Source organism: Sinohyriopsis cumingii, chromosome 6 (genome assembly GCF_028554795.1).
Source record: "Sinohyriopsis cumingii isolate HCF-2022 chromosome 6, ASM2855479v2, whole genome shotgun sequence".
Classification (NCBI taxonomy): domain Eukaryota; kingdom Metazoa; phylum Mollusca; class Bivalvia; order Unionida; family Unionidae; genus Sinohyriopsis; species Sinohyriopsis cumingii.
Window position 1 is genome coordinate 122,565,411 of NC_142966.1, and position 18,879 is coordinate 122,584,289.

Sequence of the window (18,879 nt, forward strand, 5' to 3'; positions counted from 1 at the left end):
AAAATAAAGTTTATATTGTAGATATTTCATTGGTAGATTCAGATAGATTTGGGTGGTTCTGTCAAGCCCACTCATCCACCAACTCTTTTTTCTAGTGATGATACTATCTCATTTAGTGAAAAACAAAGCTACCCATCTGAAGCTACACAAAACACTGTTCTTGAAATCAAACCCTCTTGGGAAAATATCCTGGACCCACTCCAGCCTTTGATGGTGCATTGTGATTGTAACATATATCTGATTTAATCATGTTTATTTTTAATTTAATTGTTTGTCAGTTTAAAAAATTTTATTCTATTATAATGTAAATTTTTTCCACTAGAGATGATACTTTTTCAAAAAATTGTTTGACTTCGACTGTTTGTTTATAAACACCAGGTGTTGATCTAAATTCTGACCTGGATTCAAAATTAGTTAACAAAGTTCTGTTTTATTTTCAAATGATTGGTTGTTGTCAAGGTCATGATGGGACTACAGGGGTTAAGAAGAAAACACTTTTTACAATTTTTATTCTGGAAATAAAATCATTTGTCTAATCAAGCCCATATATTCTGTGTATGTGATATAAACATGATCATGTGATGCCCCTCTGATTTCACAACTTGGGGGAATTTCGAAACTGCATCTTATGATATAATATAATCTTTGTTTTGAGAGAGATTTCTCAGATTTGGGCTTTTCATACTGATGTCAGGTTAATTTGTTGTAGCCAGATTTGAGCTATAAAAATTCTTCAGATCAGTTGGATTTCAAAAGGATTAATTCTTTATTCTCTGGAAATATTTTGAGGAGTGCTCACACAGAAATTTTGGAAAGACATTGCTTACAAATTTAATTTGGATTTCCAACACTGGAGTGCCATTATTTATATTTCTACAAAGATAAGCACAGTACTGACTACAGCATATGTCATCATCATCTATCTTGGATTTTTCATCAGGATTCGAATTTGAAATTATTAGAACATTTACTACTAGGACTTTTGCAATTTAATTCGTGGAGTATTCTTAGATTATTTTTTTATTTGATTCTTGAAACCGTAAGTTCTTCTCCTTTATTCATTTTTACAAAATTTTCCAGGAAAATAAATTATTTGTTAAATTTTAAAAAGCTTTTTGTTTTCACTCTTCCTGTGTTACTGTTTTTTCGAGCCTAAACACGTAACAGAAATTGTTTTTTTTTTTAAATTTGAATTTCCCATGTTTTTGAAATCTTGAGATTGACAAGCTTTTTCTAAAATGGCATCAAAAGTGGAAATCTTTCTTTCAAATCCTACCCAGGAACAATTCAATATTTCAAAAAAGATGATTTGATTCAACTTGCCAGAAAATACAATCTTTCTGAAGTAAAGGCTTCCTTAACAAAACAGGAAATAAGAAATATTTTGGTTCAGTATTTGGTAGAAAAGAATGTTTTGGATAAAAGTGCTTTGGTTTCAGTCACTAAGTCTGTATCAGACTCTGACACAAAAATGAAGGAATTAGAAATAAAATACAAGATGGAATTGGAGTTGAGGAAGCTGGAGCTTCAGAAAAATAAAGAAGAAAAACAAATGCAAATGCAGTTGCAATTGGAAAAAGAAAAAGAACAAATGAAATTGGAGAAAGAGAAAGAACAAATGAAATTAGAGAAAGAGAAACAAAAAGAACAAATGCAATTACAAGCAGAAGAAAAAGAGAAAGAAAGACAAATGTAGTTATAAGAAAAACAAATGCAATGAGATAAAGAAGAAAGAGAGAAGGAGAGGGAATATCAATATAAAATGAAAGAAATTGAACTGGCAAGTGAAAAACACATTCATACTTCAAATTCAAATATAAGTTTTGATCTTGCAAAGAACATTAGGTTAGTGCCCCCTTTCAGAGAAAGAGAAGTAGACAAATATTTTATTCATTTTGAAAAAGTTAAAGGGAGCATTGGACTCAGTTATTACAATGTGTACTCACTGGTAAGGCCAGTGATATTTACCGTTCACTGCCAGTTCACCAAAGTGGTGACTATTATGTGGTTAAAGAATGCATCCTAAGGGGTTATGAGTTACCCTGAAGCTTATCGGCAAAAATTCAGAAACTATAGAAAAGAAGCTGGACAAACTCATGTTGAATTTGCGAGAGAAAAAGAGCAGTTGTTTGATAAATGCTGCTTTGCCAAGAAAGTTGAACGAGATTTTGAGAGTCTCAAACAATTTATATTACTTGAAGATTTCAAAATCTGTGTCCATAGTGGCATTAAGTCTTATCTTGATAAGCATCAGATTGAAACCCTGGAAAATGCTGCTCATGCTCCTGATGAGTATTCCTTAACTCATAAAGTTCCTTTTGTAAATAAGACTTCTACTCAACAGTCTTCTGGTAGAAAAGTATTTCAGCCTAATACAAGCCATTCTGAAACTCAGACAGGCACAACTTCTAAAATTCAAGTTTCTGATAAGCTTGATTCAAGATCCTTGTCTCTTTCTATGTGTACCTATTGCAAGAAAAAAGGACTCATTATTTCTGATTACTACAAATTGAAAAATAGGCATCAGAATATCAAGTAAGACCTATTCCAAATGATCTTATTTCTAAGACGTCAAGGTCACGGTCATGTATTGAAAGCACCAATTTTTGTTGGGTCTAACAAACCCCAGTCTGATTTGATTATGGAGAATTATGAACCATTCATATCAAAGGGTTCTGTATTACTCTTGGGTGATTTGGCCAATCCTATCCCTATTAAAATTTTAAGGGACACAGGAGCTTCTCAGTCTTTTATTGTCAGGTACTTTGCCTTTTTCTGAGAAGTCTTCTTCTAATGAGAGTGTTCTTATTCAGGGAGTAGAGTGTGCCTTTGTTAATGTTCCTATCCATTGTGTAAATTTGTCATCAGACTTAGTTTCAGGACCTGTGACAGTCGGAATGGTCTCTGTTTTACCCATTGAGGGCGTTCATTTATTACCAGGCAATGACCTAGCTGGAGACAAGGTTGTGGTTAATCCACTTGTAACTGACAAGCCTTGCTTGGATCAGAAAGTCTATCCAATTGAAAAAGAATTCCCTGATGTAATTAGAGCTTTTGCAGTTACCAGAGCTATGGCAAAGAAACCTCTTGAGAATGATGTTGATAAGGAAAGTATTCCTTTAGCTGACACATGTATTGGTCAGGTTTTTGATGAGGTCACTTTTATTCCTTGTTTGGATCAATCAGAAGGTATTGATCATAGTGATCCTCTTTTAACTACTCATTCTCTTTATACTAATCAGGGTGATAAATGACAATCACTTGTCGTCAAACAGGAAAAAGATCCTGAGATCTCCTGTTTGTTTCAGAAGGCCATTAGTGAAACTGAAGCTATTGAAGTTCCTGTCTGTTATTTCATTAAAAATGGAATTCTTATGAGAAAGACCTCCCGAGGTACCTGCTGATGACAAATGGTCAGTGAACTATCAAATTGTAGTTCCAAAACCTTACAGGCAGGAAATACTTAATTTGGCCCATGAAACTCCAATGGCTGGTCATTGAGGGATCAATAAAACTTATCACAAGATCTTAACTCATTTCTATTGGCCAAAAATCAAAAGTTATGTTGCCAAATACTGTAGATCTTGTCATACATGTACTTGTCAAATGGTAAGAAAACCAAGTCAGAAAATTCCCAAGGCTCATCTACAACCTATTCTTGCCTTTGGCGAACCATTCATTAGAATTATGGTAGATTGTGTTGGTCCCTTACCTAAAACCAAGTCGGGTAACCAATACCTGTTGATCATTATGTGTGCATCAACAAGGTTTCCAGAAGCAATTCCCTTGAGGAATATAAACTCTAAAATAATAGTAAAAGCATTGATAAAGTCTTTTACTCAGTTTGGCTTTTCTAACTATATCCAGTTGGGTCAAGGATCAAATTTTAGGTCTTTAACTTTCCAGCCTATTGTGCTTAAACTTGGCATTCAGCAATTCAAATCAGAAGTGCATTTATGGTTTGACAGAACTAAAATAGATAGAACTTTTGAGTTTTGTAGTAATGGTGCTATGTCTTTCTTGCTTATTCATCAGATTTTTCTTCAGATTAGATATTATGGCCCTTACAAGGTTAAAAAGAAAATGAATGATTTAAATTATAATATTAGTGCTCCCGGGATCTAAATAAATTATAGGAGTACCTTTATATTGAAAGAGATATCCAGGTTAAACATGTAATTAATTTATTTGTACCTGTCCCACTCAATGAAGATTTAAGTGAAGGAATATCATCAGATTCTACTGACATTGGAGTGAAAAGTCTTTGGAATTCAGAAATTATGAAAGATCTTGACCAGAAACTTTCACTTTTGCAAGAGCAAGAAAGAAATGAACTTAAACAGTTATTATTTGAATATGAGCACTTATTTACAGATGTTCCTACAAGGACAAACAAAATTTTTCATGACGTTGAAATTGTAAATTCCAAATCTGTCAAACAACACCCATACAGGATGAACCCTCTCGAACAGGAATACAGTACTTGAAAAAGGAAATTCAATATTTGCTGGAGAATGATTTTATAGAGCCCAGTAAAAGTGACTGGAGTTCACCATGCATACTTGTTCCAAAACCAGATAAAACTTTCCGTATGTGTACTGATTATAGGGAGGTGAATAGTGTGACAAAAACAGATTCATTCCCATTACCACGAATTGATGACTGTATTCATAAGATTGGGAATGCCAAGTATGTCACCAAATTTGACCTTCTGAAGGGATTTTGGCAGATTCCAGTAACAGAAAGAGCAAAGGAAATTTTGGCATTCATGACTCCAGATGGACTTTACCATTATAAAGTAATGCTGTTTGGGATGAAAGGGTCGCCGAGTACATTTCAACGCCTCATGAATATGATCACCTCTGGTCTAGAAAATTGTGATGCTTATATCGATGATGTCATCATCTACAATGATGCCTGGAAAGAACATTTAGCAACAATTCGGAAATTCTTTGACAGACTCACAGATGCATGTTTGACAATTAATTTATCTAAAAGTGAGTTCTGCTGTGCTAGTGTTACATTTCTGGGACACATCATGGGACATGGACAAGTAAAGCCTATAGATGCTAAGGTCAAGGCTATCTCTGAATTCCCTGTGCCTTTGAATAAAAAGCAACTGATGCGATTTTTGGGTATGGCCGGATACTATTGAAAATTTTGTTACAACTTTTCTAAAATTGCTGAACCCCTGACAAATTTATTGAGTAAGAAAACAAATTCCTTTGGACTGAAAAATGTCAGGAAGCCTTTGGCAAGTTGAAAGCCATGCTTAAAAGTGTGCCAGTTCTTACAACTCCAAATTTCAGCCAATCTTTTAAACTGTCTGTTGATGCAAGTGATGTTGGTGGGGTTGGAGCAGTTTTGATTCAAGAAGATGAAAATGGTATTGATCATCCAGTGTGCTATTTTTCCAAGAAATTAAGTAAGCACCAAAGGAATTATTCAACAATTGAGAAGGAATGCTTGGCTTTGATATTGGTGTTACAACATTTTGAGGTTTACCTTAATTCAGCTCCTTCCTTGATTGTTGTATTTAGTGACCACAACCCCCTTACTTTCATCGGCAAGATGAAAAATAAAAATCAAAGACTACTAAGATGGAGTTTGTTGTTACTTGAATATAATCTTGACATCAGGCACATCAAGGGAAAAGATAATTTAATAGCAGATGCACTTTCCTGTGTATAGAAATGTATTATTTCATATACACTTTCTGTAATTCATAAGAGTACTTATGTTTTTCTTAAAATTTATGTATTAATCTATGGTAACAAGAAAGCTTTATCATATAAATCTTTTTTATGGGGGAAGGTATATCTGATTTATTCATGTTTATTTTTATTTTTCAGTTTTAAATTTTTTATTCTATTATAATGTAATTTTTTTCACTAGAGATAATACTTTTTCAGAAAATTGTTTGACCTTGACTGTTAGTTAATAAACACCAGGTGTTGATCTAAATTCTGACCTGGATTCAAAATTAGTAAACAAAGTTCTATTTAATTTTAAAATGATTGGTTGTTGTCAAGGTCATGATGGGACTATGTGGGTTAAGAAGTAAATACTTTTTTATTTTTATTCTGGAAATAAAATCATTTGTCTAATCAAGACCATATACTGTGTATGTGATATAAACATGATCATGTGACCCCCCCCCCCGCTGATTTTGCATCTTGGGGGAATTTTGAAAATGTTTCTTATGATACAATATAATCTTTGTTTTGAGAGAGATTTCTCAGTTTTGGGCTTCTCATATTGATGTCAAGTTAATTTGTTGAGCAGCAGGAAAGGCGAACAGACCAATGGTCGAAAAACGTCCAGACGTCGAAAATAAGCCTTCCTACAAATGATCGAAAAAAAGAAAAGCGTCGACAAAATTTAAAAAAGCGTCGACACTTTACTAAGAAAATTCCTCCGGAATTTTTCTAATTAATATTACTTTATTGTCGTTGGTGATTTTTATCTAGTTTATTATGCACGTTGTTTACGCAATTACGTCAACGCGAGTTCGCGCCCTCCTTGCTGCTATTAATTTATCCAAATATCTTATCAAGACCTACACGATATCGGGATCTAGGATCATATAAATTTGTTGTTATAAATCCATGCGGAGTAGCTTGCGCTCGTGAAAAGAAATTTCAAAATTTAATTATATCCATATCTCCGCTACACCAAGTTTGATGAATATTGCGCAACGTGTGTCTACGCCATTAAGCACAACTAAAACATTACAGTTATCATTGATTACTTTTGGTATTTGTGTATACCGTTGTGTTACATATATCACATCAGTGTTTTTATGTCTTCCTCGAGAAAATATTCTAGCTGGATTTGATTTTTTGTCCAGCATCACTTCATCGTATACAACTAAATTATTAATAAATCCATCTAGATCATCAACAGATGGTGCTTCATCAGTATCGGTTATAAATTTAATGACATCGTTATCGTCGTCCAGTAATCGCGCGTTTTCATTAAAATCTTTAAGCACATCGTAGCATCGTTGATCATCAACTGATGGCGCTACTAAATACAACTTATCCCATTTCAACCATCTCATTATTACATTAAGCAGTAAATGCGTCTTACCCGATCCAGATGGTCCTATTATTATCATTCTGATCGAATTTGGCAACGCAGGATGGTGTTTAACTGGCTCTTGTTTCCTTGTCGCTGAGAAATCAATTATATCCATGTTATATAAACATATGAATCTATATTGTTTACGCTGTAGAACAAAACCCCAACTAATGATCTATCCACGGTTACAACAAAAAATGCGAGAATAGCATACGGTGGAAGATGTGCAATATGTAACAGGAAGAAGTTTTCGTTTTTACCCAGAATTCAACGTAAAGACGGTGGTGATATTGATAAATTAATGTCAAAGTTCCCAAGAACTCCGTGGGCTAAATACCAAGGAGAAAAACATCTACCAGGATATAATTATTGTGGTCCTGGTACTCGACTTGATATCAGACTTGACAATCAGGATCAACCAAACCCAGGCGAGGAACCAATAAACGCTATTGATAAAGCGTGTCATGTTCATGATGTAGCACATAAAAGCAAAAATCTACAAGACAGACATATTGCGGATGTGAAATTAATTCATGCGTTAAATTCTATAAAAAATAAAAATATAAGAGAATCGTTAGCTAATTGGTTAATAAGATCCGCGATGAAAGGTCAATTAGCGCTAGGTGCTGGTAATTAATTATAAACGGAAACGATTTATTATTCCCCAAGAGGATACCGGAAAGGTAACGCAGCAATTAGTAAACTCGCTGATGCAGCAAAAGTTACACGTGTTACTGCTAAAGCGTGGTTATCTAAACAGGCAATATGGCAAATTTATCTACCACCACCGAAACAAATTCAGTACGCGTATTTCGATGTCAGCGTCCCTAATGAAGTCCATCAAGCTGATATTCTGTTTTTACCACATGATACTGTACGCAGAAAAACGTATAAACACGGGCTAACCGTCGTTGATGTTGCAAGTAGATATAAAGAAGCAGAACCATTATTGACAAAGACAGCTGCTGAAGTAGCTTCTGCGTTTAAACGAATTTGTCAACGTGGACCCGGACCAGGCCACATCTGCTACAGGTTGATCCTGGCAAAGAATTTCTTGGTCAAGTATCATCGTTGATGAAGTAACATAATGTCAGAATACGACGAGGACACACTGCAATTCATCGTGATCAGGCAATTGTTGAGCGATTTAATCGAACACTTGCTGAGCGGTTATTTGGATATCAATACGCGAAGGAATTTATTCAAGACAAGAGATCTCGTAAATGGGTTGCAAGATTACCAAGTGTGATAACTGCGTTAAATAATGAAGTAACTCGAATGACCAACATGAAACCTATTAATGCAATTAAAAAAAAAATATACCAATACAACGACGTGATTTTTCAACGTAACCCGTATTAGGTAATGTTACTGTAAGGTATTTATATGAACCCGGTGAACTCGAAGGTGGTAAAAAAGAGCGACTGATCCTATTTGGAGTGTTATCACGCATAAGATATCCACCGTGACAAGATCCTCAGGTAGACCCGCAATCTACATATTAGATTCAACTGCTCCTCATCGTGGATTTACACGTGAACAATTACAAGTAATTCCTGAGGATACGCAATTACCACCGCGATCACTTAACTAGCTACGTCGATTAACACTCAAGACAGGTCAACATGGTATTTTCTCGTGTATGACCGCGACTGTTATCTTTTCTATCCACGGTAAATTGTCTTGGATTATTATTTCAATATCTCCATAACATCACACAATTACAACTTGTACAATGATTATTCTGTTGTTGTTTCAACGTGCTAATAAATTCAACGTCGAGATCAAAATCGCGTTTATTTTTTTTTTATCAGATTGTTTATAACCAGCTAATTTTTTCTTATTATATCATTGTCAATATCATCACTAGTCATTGACTCGTTCAAGACTATTCTCCGCAACTGAGATATTCTTCTGACTTGAGACACTGCGAGATAAACTAAGTTTAACCACTCGATACGATCATCTATAATCCAAACAACTGTATCAGAAATAGTTATTCGCTGAGATGAGTGAATCGTCATTGCATATCCTAGCGTCCACGGAGATTTGTTCAACGATAATGCATCTTCAACAGCGTTTATATCAACTGTGATAATATCATTTAATACTAAATTCTGTTTCTCGGTCTGTCCCGGTATATCAACGTCAATATTTTGCCGCCGTGTATCAGCTGGTCGATAACATAACGGAACTGGCAATGTTGGAAATTTTTCTTTATGTAACTGAAACAATTCCCGTTGAAGTGTATCACGAACTATTTTTCTACTTGCAACTATCAGATCATTCGCTTTCCACGTCTGCATAAAGTTGTTCATCGAAGTTTCTGAAATTATCTCGTGCATTACTTCACATTGAATTTTATTCGGCTGTAGTCTGATCAATTTTTTTAAATTGTTTTAATTCTGCATCGAGCCCTCTATGATCATCATTTATTTCTTCGTAATAATCGACAAAGTTCTTTAGCCATCCATGTGGAGATGGTCCAACAAACGGTGGTGATTGACCATGATCGCCGCACATTATCACAGCAGTATTTCTTGTTAATAACCAATCAAGAAATGTTTTTAATGTTTTTAACGGCACAGTGCATATTTCATCCCATATTATAATCCTCGGAATATATTTCTCTCCCATCCTCGAAGAAGTCCATGCATCACCCTTCCATCGGAAGAAGCTATGATAAGTACATGATTGTACTCCTCGTTGTTTCGTCTCTCGCGCGAGTCTGTGTGTGGGTGTTGGCACTATCATATCTGATTTCTGAAATAGTTCGATCGCTCGAGTGGTTTTACCAGAACCCCAGGTCCGTTTAGATAAACCGTTTTATTTCTAGTTATTGGATCGTACACCGATGGTGCAGATGATAATTGTAGTTTTTGATGTTTTTTACAATAAATATCTTTAATTTCCACATCAGCTGACTGGGAATAATCAAGTATATTTTCCTTTTTTATTCTCCACGAACCCCATGATGCACAAGTACCGGTATGTAGTTGTTCTAGTAATCCTGAATATTTTTTATTGATATAAAAAGAATCCGTAGCGACTCTGACAGCGAGTGTAGAACCTTTTTTATCATCGATAATAGATTTATTGAGACGTACGCGAGCATTGAAGATCTTAAATGAGTAAACTGCGGTGACTCACCGTCCATATAACTTACAATTGTACCTAATTTAGTTCCATTTGAAAAGAAAGCTATTTCTCGACTTATAAACGTATTTCTGTTCGTTGTATCAGCGATTATAAAATCTAACTCAGCATCATCCATAATCAGTCTTGTACAATGTCGTCTGTGATCATATGCTCCTCCTTGGGTGAACTTGCCGATTATTTTTCTACCGAGATCTTTTGTAATTTTATTCTCGCAATCGGTTATATCGGGATTTTCATCATCAGAATATTTCTTTTGTTGTGGTAACCAAACTTCGGTTTGTTTCCTATATGATATAATTGCTTCACTTACAATCAACAGTGTTAACATCGCACAATCGAGCATATACCGTAAGAGTACTATTGGTGCCCACATTTTTTTCTGAAAAATGTTTTCCAAACCAAGTATAACAAATCGCATGGAGATTTTTAGACATTTCAAATGACTTGATACAAGCAAATCCAGTTAAGTCAAAATCCGGTAATGGTCCATTTATCGATACTCGTGTCATCTCGTGTGTCGGATGACCGAATCGCTCAAAGTACACAGAACAATCTCCTTATCCAAGAAAACTCCCAGGATAACATGCAACCATATTAACTGAAATAACATCTTTATAATTATACTTGGTATTCCACAATCCACCGTGTCCATATTCGACACAACGCAGTATTATATCATCAAGAAAATCAGACCGACTTGGCTTCCACGAATTTTTCTTTCTAGCAAAATGAGCCGCAACTGACGGAACAGTAAAACAGTTGCTCAATAGTTTGTCAGTATCATCAGTATATTGCAGCGCAAGATTTTTCATTTTTTCGTGGAGAAGATCTTTACGATAAATAACGCCATTCGGTCTTAAAAACCGATCAAATTTACTTTTTTCTTCCATATCTGATTCGTCGTTAGAACTCAGAAACAGCCATACTGACACAGGATCGTTTATACTTATCTCGTTAATAAAATCAAACATATCTCCGCGATAATATTTAACAGTTCGATCTCGTGGAAACACTGTTACTGCGCTAGTCCACGCGTGCGCGTTATGATCAATAATTTCGATCGAAGCTCCTTTTGATTTATATTTTGATTAATATAAAATCTCCCCTGTTATTGTTCTTACGGTTATTGGGAATTTTAATTTTTTTCCTAACTCAGTGACATCTTTGATAGACGCCCCGGTATCTTTAACCATCTCACCCCACTCGTTTATTATTTTACGTCTTTTATCTGTTAAACCGTTTCCACGGCCCTCGTTTGTAAAATATTCTATTACTCGTTCAGCCACACAGCTTATTTTTGAAAATTTCATCGGCGCCAGTTTATTAATGCTGGGTTTTTCATTTATCACATAGATTCCATAAATAACTGCTGTCACAGGATACGCTCGCTCATAATATGGTTTGTCAATACCAGTCAGCGCTCCTGGTTTGAAATTTTTACTTAATATAACGATTTTTTTATTACCAATGACAGGATCATATTTGTCACGGATAATCCAGTTATCTGTTTCTGTTAACACGACAAATTTTATTCTGAAAAGATAACTTCTATCATCGAGCTGCTCAATAATAGCTGCCGCTCGTTTGTCATTCATCGTAGCGTCGATGACATCTTTGTCGCGTATAATCTTGAACGTTGACCAGACATGAGATGCACCATCTGCGTGAAATTCTTTCTTGGCGTCGTGAATATTATTGATCAAACTTTTATTTTTCTTATCAACTAGATGTATTGGCAAATCAGAAGATATCCTGTCGAGGTTGAATTTACTTGTTTTCCAGGGCTTGATTCTGGATAATCTCTCGAATTCTCCCATATTATATTTCAGACAAGTATTTAAATAACAAATATCACATATAGAATGTCCCAACAGAACAAGTGCAAATGGTTGATGATCGGATCATTAACTCCCTGCAATAAACCATGCAGGAAGGAATTCTGCTGGATTCACTTGCAGAGCGTTCGTAAAGGTTGTTTAGGACCGATACCGTGTCTGCGATGTGTGTGTTGGAGTTCGAGATAAAACAGAGTTATGTGCGCGTTGTGATGGTAAAAAATATCGCGAACTTAAGAAATACTATGATAAAACAAATAATATCAGTGACGGAGCTATAAAATCCGTGGAGGATTATCTAAATAAGTTTTCAGACAAATTATTATTTAAACAAATAATATTATTGTATAATGGAAGAAAATGAATTTGTCCCACATCCTGTAATAACAAACTACGAATCAAATCGTGATGGTATAATCAGAAATTGTAGGTTGAAAACCAGTTGGTTTTGTTACTAATACTGGCTATCTGATGTTTTGTGTTGATAAAAAGAAAAATTATTACTGTCATCGTTTTGTGTACGAGTGTTTCTTTGGGATAATCAAAGACGGTCTTGTGATCGATCATATTGACAGGGATCCTCGGAATAATAATTTATCCAACCTTTAGGCTATTACATATAGCGAGAATTCTGCACGGGGTAATACTGGGAGATGTAAAACAACCGGAAAGAGGGCGGTAAAATCTACAAATACAGAAAATGGCGAAGAAATTATATTTCAATCAATAAATTCTGCTGCAAAGTATTTTGATATTAATCCGCATTCTGTATATTTTGTCGCAGAAAATATAACCAAATCCGCCTTCTCTAAAAAATATAAGCAGAAAATTATTTTCCAATATTGTTAATGAGATAAACTATCATCACTATCAAGTAATTACCTCGAATTATATTTATTAACCATTTATTTAATTTTTGTCTTGCTGACCCAACATTGTCCACTCGTAAACTACTTATTTTTCGATGTGAGCGAAAGGGAGATAATTTTGTAATATAGCTTTCTCCGTAGATTTCTGATTTTTATGGTCGTAATTAGTCAATTAACCTTCTACGTCGTAATTAATATCAATAATTATACTCGTAGAAAGATATTTATGGTTTTTAGCTCACAAAATAAAAAATAAACGTATTTTACATTGTACAAAATACAACACAGTAAGTTATTTTTAGATCCGTTGCAGAGATACATACAATGTATTTTGTCGTTTTGATACTTCTATCGTTGATGCGGAAAAACCCAGAAAATTCCCCATTTATGGGTTTTCCCGGGTTCCTACACTATATATACTGGCCTTATACGTTGTGTTTTTGCCTCTAAACTTGCTAGTGTGCGGTGGTAGACGAGGAGTTATGGGGTTTAATGTTGTGTTGTGTTTTGCCTCTAAACTTGCTAGTGTGCAGTGGCAGACTAGGAGTTATGGGGTTTAATGTTGTGTTTTTGCCTCTAAACTTGCTAGTGTGTGGTGGCAGACTAGGAGTTATGGGGTTTAATGTTGTGTATCCTCTAAACTTGCTAGTATGCAGTGGCAGACTAGAAGTTATGGGGTTGTACTGTCTTTATATGTATCCTCTAAACTTGCTAGTGTGCGGTGGCAGACTAGAAGTTATGGGGTTTAATGTTGTGTATCCTCTAAACTTGCTAGTGTGCGGTGGCAGACTAGAAGTTATGGGGTTTAATGTTGTATATTCTCTAAACTTGCTAGTCTGCGGTGGCAGACTAGAAGTTCATATGAGGGTTATTTGCGAATGAAGAAACCATACATCGAACACTTCAGATTGTTAAAAATTTGATTTAAATACATATATACTATATAATGAACTAGGAAAATATTAATGATGTAATTGTTGCTATTAAAAAATTGGAAAAAATGGAATCAATATATCTGATGAACTAAGTCCTGAAAAAATAATTTCTGATTTTGAAATTTTACAAGAATGTAAGAACCAAGGAATACACACACTATCATCCGAATACAGGTTCGTAAAACGAATTCAGGCTGCGATGTTCCAGTCGCTAACTACTGCAGAAGATGATCAAGTGAAGGAATTCGTTCCTCTTTCTGCTGCAGTAGAAAAAATTAGATCGGAGTTATCCCACGAATACGAAGCAAAAAAAATAATTAGTACTCGTATAAGACAATTAAGAAAAATTATGTCAGCGAGTTACCTCGTTACTGATGAAACGACCGAGCACGTGTAATATTTTATTTTTATTTTATCAGAAATATTTTATTTTATTTTTTCTGAAAAATTTTTATTTTATATTATTCAGAAATATTTTATTTTTTCTGAAATATTTTTTTATTTTATCAGAAATATTCCAAAATTTTTAGTCAAATTAGTTATTTTTAGTCGATTTTGTCAAAGAAAATAGATGAATTTTCCAATATCATTCGGGTCAAACCTCAAGCGGTTCTCTAATTGATTTATCGATAAATCGTTAAAAATCCTCATTTTATTCGAAAATTACCATAAAAATTGACAAAAATCGCATGAAAAATCTCATTTTTGGAGCTAATTAAACAGATTTTTGGTGATTTATCGATAAATCAATTAGAGAACCGCTTGAGGTTTGACCTGACGAAAAACTGTAATTTGATGAATTTTCTTTGACAAAATCGACTAAAAATAACAAATTTGACTAAAAATGTTGGAATATTTCTGAAAAAATAAAAAAATATTTCTGATAAAATAAAATAAAATATTTCAGAAAAAATAAAACATTTCTGAATAATATAAAATAAAAATATTTCAGAAAAAATAAGGTCAAGGATCTATGATCAAACATTGTTACGATAAAAGTCTTTAAGATTTTACATGTAGGTTCACAATCAATTTCTCCCCACGCAGGTCAATTAATCGTCCTATGTGGTCGGTGAGTTTGAAATTGATTCGTGACAAATACTGATTATGTGTACGTAGATAAACAGGATTGGTTGGCTCTTGCACGATAAAACTCCCAGGAGATACTTGTGGTGTGAACGTGTATAAAATATATCCTTGCTGAGCCTGATTTGACTTTCCAAGATCTATTTGATAGCTGCCATCGATTACGTCACAAACAAGATTGACTGCGATCGTTGATGTCATATTAACGATTCCTGGTGAAATATGTCTACTACCTCCTTGTGGGTCGTTATTATGTCTGAGAATAAACTCCGGTGGAGTTATTTTTTTCCATGCATCAAGTATTTTAGGAAAGTTTTCGTTGATAAGATCCTTGAGTGATTTTGTCAAGTCGTCGGTGGCAAATCCTGGTAGTATAAAATTTAATAAATCTGCTTCATTTATCTTGTAATGATCAAGATAAGTTTGTTTGGTACTTTTACCTGTCTTAAGCGGAAGAATACCTTCATTTATGACATCAATAAAATACCAATTAACATATTTAAGATCTAATATAATTTGATTCAGATGTTGTATTGTTTCAATAATTTTCCTTTTCAGATCGTTATTAGGATACTCCAGGATATAATTTTTAAACAACTGTGCTAATGTTGTTCATGTATTTATAAACTCGGCCTTAATTTCATCGGATATAATCCTGACATATTTTTCACCAAAATTTGTGGTTGAAGCTGTCACATCAAGAACAACAAAATGAGGAAGTGTTGGTGTAATAAGTTTTCCACCAGCAACAGCAATAGAATCTCCCCATGCTGGATACCGACGAGAAAATCGATATCTTGGAACCATTATAAGTTTTGCTTCGTCGGTGAGAAATTCACTTAACTTCGGTTCTGATGATCCATGATACTCTGGCGGAATTTCAGGCCAACCTAGTACGGATCTTATCGATGATTGATAAATATCAACGGCGTAATCAGGTGAATGTATTTCAATCGTTGCTGATAAAGTTGGCTCATGACCATCGATTGATATTATTGCTTCTTTTCCTGTTATTGATTTTATTCTACGTTGAAATTCTTCATTGATTTCCTTGACCTCATAACTACCAGTGGGTATCCCAACAACGTTCCAGTCAGGTGTTCCATCTGGTTTATTCTTGTTAGCAAATACAAGCGAATTATTTGCTGGTGTTCCATTAAATGATTTCGATCTGATGTTTGGCCAGCTGTAATATACTCGTAATTGCGCTAACGCGATTTCATTTGCACGAATCGCAGTTGGAAAATTAACACAAAATTCAGGATTAGTCGAGCTTATCGAGATCATTGTTGTTTTTGGTGGAGCTGTGTTTGTCACGATCTGCTGTAGTAGCTCTACTGATGTCATTATTAATACTAGTACCTTTAACAGCACTGTATTATATTTTAATCATTTCTGAAAACTCAAAATCAGAAATTATTCCATCGCTGAGGCTTGCTGTTAACAACGAAGATAACTTGGAATATGCGACCGTCGCTGTGTGTAATTTTATTAAGTAATCGGATAATTTTTTATTCATGCAGGTGCATATTTTTTCCTACGATATTAAAAACACCTGCAATTGTTGTTGCTGCTGAAATACAGATTGTTACGGCTACTGGTGCCATCATCGTCATTGTTGACAATATAACACCTGTTGCAGCAACAACAGCGGATACTGAATAAACAATCACGTCGACGATAACCAGTCGTCGACGATATTTTTTTACTTTTACCGTATATTGTTCGATGATATCTTTCAACGCTGCTTGCCATTCACGCGCTTGATTGTACCTGTATCGAGATGCATCGTCGATTGAGGTACTCATTATGTTTTATGCAGTAACCAATTGAGGTGTTTCAGCTACAAATTCCAAACACCACCAGTAAGATGTTGCGGTGAATTTCTTATCAGCTGTTTCCAGAATAAATATTTATTCGGTTGCCTTGTTTAATACAACAGACACAACTCCAGAAAACTTATCAGTTGAATGACGCCATGGATACGTTGTAAATATCTCGAATTTTGCAGAATTTTGCAGCACTGAATACAGACAGCCTGTACACGCCAGTGACCATTGCGTTATATTTAATATTTTTATTCTGCGTTGACCATGTTGCAAATCCAGATACCGTGTATGCGATGGTGGTAATATGCCCGGGAGTTATTCCAGGTGTAATTTTAATCAAACTAATTTTGTTAACGATCTCAGGAATCCCCGCAACGATGTCTTTGAGTGTTCGTTTGATCGATCAATATTCGTCTTGATATCAGATAGTTTTGCGTCAACGGTCAACGGATTACCAAAAAATTCCTCTGCGGTTTCGTTAATTTTTCTAAAATTTCTACGGAGATTTGTGAATGCGTGTACGTGAACATCATACTCGGCCCGCAACGTGGATAATTTACCATCTAGGGTGTTATAGTTGACGTCGACGTATTTTTTCGTTGCTGCGTCTTCGTCGGATGTTGGATCTCTTAACACTACTATTTTATTCCCGTTCATGCTGAGTTCTCCCGTCATTGTGTCACCGGTATTTTTCACGCGATTAGCAACGCTTCTTGCAATTTCATCTCTGATGGTTGTGAACGATATACTTGAGTCTGATTTTTCCGCTGTCAGTAAACACAGGGGTGTTATCCGTGACCGCACCGAGTACTCGTCGAACTATGTCATTCCATTTGATGTTACTCGTTTTTAAAACACCATATCGGTCCTGAAAAACAACAACTTCATCTCGGTCAACTCCAGCAAGATTCATAATGTCGGTGAGTTCATCTTTAGTTGCCTACTTTGACAAATCGATGTCATCGGGCTTTTTCTTACTTTTCTTACACGTTGAGGTAGATCTTCCGTAAATATCAACCATTATATAAAATCCTTGATCTGTTCAAAACACCTTGCGCACAGCGAAGCGGTTACTTGTATAATCATGCACGACTTTATTTGGCGGTTTGGATGATTTTGATATGGCGTTAAGTACATTAATTGCTTCAGGGCCGCATATTGGCGGATCTGTCATTGTTTGTGTTGGTAGCGTTGAATACCAAACTTTTTTATGAAGTGGCTCGACATACTTGACAAATTCAACGGGTGGAGCTAACCCGTACGAATCAAAATAAACAATTCCACGTGGATCAATTGCGTGTGATACCCAATGAGTACCGGGTCCTGAATTCGAGTCAAGATTAATAACACCCATTTCAACGCTGTTTGGTCGTTGTGGTAATTGATCTCGCATAAAAACACCTCTAAAGGCAGATATTTTTAGTTGTTTAGCAGCATTAAGTAAATCAAAATTTGATGCTGGAACGTCTAACGAAGTGATCCTGGAAGCCTCAGACCTCTTTCCCAACGAGATCCTGGCAGTCTTAGGCCGCGTCCCTTTTTTGTACCCCTTTCCTGTTGCTTTCTTTAGAGCCATTCCAGCAGCGGTTCCAACAGCACCTAACGCGGCTGCTTTTGCTACGGCTGGAGCAGCAGCAGCTGTTAATGCCGGAATGGCCGCGAGAAGTGGAAAAATACCACCTGTTTTAACCATGTCCTTGATGGCACTCGGAGAAAGATGAAATTGAACTCCGGTTTTTGATTCCAGCGCTTTATTGAGATGTTTAATCTGGTTATTTGTCAACGATAATTTGTTTGGACCGCCACTAGAAATCTGACCTCGCTTTAGTGATATTTTTGTTCCGCATTTGTAGGCGTTTCTTGATTGAAATTTATTCACCTGACCGGGAGTCAGAGTGACATTAACGTGATTGTATGACATTTTATGATAAATATCTTTTTCTAAATAACACGATTAAAGATTTTCCACTGGTGCATCAACGACTCTCATTCGACCGCTACCACTTTCAAGTAACATGGCTTTATCGCTGAGTATGACCGCGATTGCTCTATAATCAACACCACCACCTGGCTGGTAATTAAC